Below are 3,378 nucleotides of genomic sequence, written 5' to 3' on the forward strand. Positions count from 1 at the left end.
AGCAGGGTGGAGCTCTGAATGGTTCCTGTCTCAAAGAGCTTCTCTGTGCAGCTCCCATCAGCTCCTAAAAACAGGAAACCAGCAGATTCACTGTTGAACAGTGGCATTAAAATGTTTCCAAAGCCGTCCTGTCCACCATTTGTTGGTGCAAAGACATTTAAAAACACCAGTTGAACATTTTCCAAAGTTGCTCTCACCTTCTTTCAAACACCTGGAATGATTTCCTCCAAACCAAAAGAAACTGGTGAAAAAAACAACAACAAAAACTCCTGGAGAATCAAACTCCACCCTCTGCTCCAACTGGACTTGGGACTTCAAATGACCCCCATTAAAAGCCTGCCTGCATCCCCATTCACTGACTGTTGTGCTGTGGGTCTCCTGGACAAACATGGCAGGATCCTCTTGATCTCCAGGAGAATAAAAGAGGGAACCCAAGAAAACAAGTCAGCGTGAAAGAGGAGCAGATTTTAAAACTCCTCATCATTTCCACCTCCAGGAGTGAAGCCTCCCAGGACCCAAGAGGCTCCAGCTGGCAGAGCTCTCACTGGTTTCTCCACCACCTCGCTAACCTGAGCTGGAGCATCTGAGAACCAAACAGTGACCCCCTTCACTCCAGAGCCGACTCCACAAACTCTGAGCCCCCACTTTACCCACAGCCAGCAGGCCTCCTCAACACTGCATGACACACGACGACTAAATTAAACACTTCTCATCCAGAGATCTGTCACAGGTGTGTAATGTGACTCCTAAGCACCAGTAGAGCCTGCTCATCGTCCCTGGGTGGGCTCGAACCACCAGCCTCTCGGTTAACAGCCGAGCGCGCTGACCGATTGCGCCACAGAGACTCTGAGTCACCTGCTTTTCATGAAGAGTTTTCAGGCTAAATTCAGTGTGTGAGGTCCACACTGCACATTTGAGGGACCATGAAGGACAGAGGAGAGTCTGACTGTCATGGTGAAAGCCTTCAGCACTAGAGCTGAAACAGCCCCACCATCTTAACCCCCCCAGAACAAACAGGCTTCATCAGAAACAGACACACCTCCTAGAACATCCAGAGATCATCAGTCTGATTAATAGAACATGGCAAACAAACAAGAACATGTTATTGTTTGATCAGAAGCTGAAACAATGTTTCTATGTTTGTCTGTTCTGGTCTGAATGAAAGAGGAGGTTTTCTTGGTCATGTGACGTGGGTGAGAGTTCAACTAGAACTTCCTGATTCAACAGGATTTTAGTTTGTAGGGATTTTGTCAAAGCCACCAACCAAACCTCTGAGTGGTGCAGATGTCTGCTGCCTCCTCAGAGCAGACTGGAGCTCAGCCTCACTCACCTGTGGAGGCCCCAGCAGAGCCACCGTGTGATGGAGTTTCAGTTTAGGCTCCAAGGTCCTGGATTGAATTGGTGTTTTGTGTATTTAGGCCTCCTGGCACCATCAGTGGTAGAGCAGAGTGGAGCAGAGGAAGCGTGCTGGGCCCAGAGGTCGATGGATCGAAACCATCCTCTGCTAAAAGAAGAAAAATAAAATGAACCAGTGTCTTTAGAAATGTGTGTCTGTTAAAAAGAGGTTCATAAGGATTTTGTCTTCCTCCACAATCACCAACCATTGTGAGAGTTAACAACAGTCCACTTTCTGACTGAAGCAAAGTAGACTTCAAAAGGTTTTTCTGATTCAACATAGCAGCTAAATTTCCATTTCCATTTCCTGAACAGGACAGGTTAAAAAAAAGGGAATGTCATGACTTCCTCTGTATGTTAGAATATGAACGACTAAAAATGTTCATGCCCAGTTTTAAGTTAGAATTAAACTGAAAATCCAAAAATCTCCCCTCTTCAATCCTGTCACTCAGTGTTGTAAACTGTTTCAAACAAATTCTACTGTTCAACAGTTCAAGTGTTTCTAATGAAGCTGAATGTTCTCCTCTACTTTCCTCAATTGGGTTTCTTTCATGTCCTCCTGAGATCAAAGACAGAATTCTAGGTACAAATAAAAACACTACCAAAGCCTCCTGATGACATCATCATCAATTCTGTCTTTGATCTGTGTCTGTCCAGCCGGTCCTGAGTGGATCCAACAGTTTCCCATGGGTGACACTGTCGTGGTCTCTCTCCTGCTGTCTCCAACTCTCAGAGCGCTTCTACTGGTTTCTCCCCATCGTCCCTGTTGCTAGGCAGAGCACTGGTGAGGACTGAGGCCAGTGATGTCATCACCTCCAGCTGAGACCTGCCAGGTGGTCCTGCTTCATTCAACTCTGCTGCCTCTGCCACTGCCCTGACTGGTGAGGCTGACAGCAGGTTCTCTCTCATCTAAACTCTCTGTTTACAATGGAGGCTGAAATCCTTGTGATTGGTGGTTCAATCATCAGGTCTGTTGAATTCCCAGGTGCCATCACCTGCTGTCTTCCTGGTGCCAAAGTTGTGGACATTATTGAACGTCTCCAGGACTCATCGACCTCCACCCCTCCTGCAGGTTCTCCCTGTCTCTGTGTGGGTTCTCTCTGGTACTCCAGCTTCCTCCCACAGTCCAAAGACATCAAGAGGGTAGTGGTTACCTGGACACTCTAAACGACTGTGAGTGTGAATGGTTGTCTGTCTGTGTGTGTTGGTCCTGGGATGGACTGGTGACCCATCAAGGGTGAACCCAGGGCTGGACTGGCCATCTGGCCAATGCACATCTTTGGGCCGGCCCATAACTGTCATAATTTTTTTTCAAAAGTGTATAGTTTTTAATCGACCGTAACGGTATCGGAGACGCGAAACGCGGCCCATTGGTTGATTTTCTTGAAGGACATTGGGCTCGTCCAATGAAATCTCTCAGCTCTCTCTCTTTCTCTTAGTCAAGCCATGCTGTTGCAATGGAAGTGGAGGAGTCAGATCAGTCAGTTGGAGACTATTTTAGTCGCCCTTCTTCCAAACAGAGGACTGATTTTTTAAAGTTTCATCCTCAACAAGATTCCATAAACCCTGTCGTCCAGAGGCTCTTCGTTAGAACGGACGGCACGACGTGGAAATGGCTGACTTATTGTGGTCAACGTCATGCTTTGTTTTGTTTTGTTTGCCCTGCTTTTAGCAAGCCCAGTGATCCAAGTGTCTTCATTAGAGGCCTGACAGACTGGAGGCATGTGCACCAAAGAGTAGAGGAGCATGAGAGAGGCATGGCACAGAGGCAGTGTGCTGAGGCCTATTTTTGAAACTGCTCCAGAGCAAGACTGGCCACCTCCTTGAGGGAAGACAGCTGACAGGACACCGTGAGCAGGTTAAGAAGCAGGGCTGGACTGGGACCAAAAAATGGCCCTGGCATTTTTCATCCCTGGCAGCCCTCCATGGTTATTTACACGATATGTGTAAGCACACGCCATACCAGAGGATGTATGCGCACAT

At 47.5% G+C, this 3,378-nt stretch overlaps 1 non-coding gene across 1 annotated transcript; it reads right to left on the reverse strand.

Moving 5' to 3' along the window:
• Positions 1-771: 771 nt before the first annotated feature.
• trnan-guu (transfer RNA asparagine (anticodon GUU)) lies at positions 772-845 on the reverse strand. The gene has a single exon. It is a non-coding gene; the product is annotated as a tRNA-Asn (tRNA).
• Positions 846-3,378: the final 2,533 nt, after the last annotated feature.

This window comes from Aulostomus chinensis, chromosome 1 (genome assembly GCF_037954235.1).
Source record: "Aulostomus chinensis isolate RoL2024-O1b breed Wild chromosome 1, RoL_Achi_v1.0, whole genome shotgun sequence".
In the NCBI taxonomy this organism is placed as follows: domain Eukaryota; kingdom Metazoa; phylum Chordata; class Actinopteri; order Syngnathiformes; family Aulostomidae; genus Aulostomus; species Aulostomus chinensis.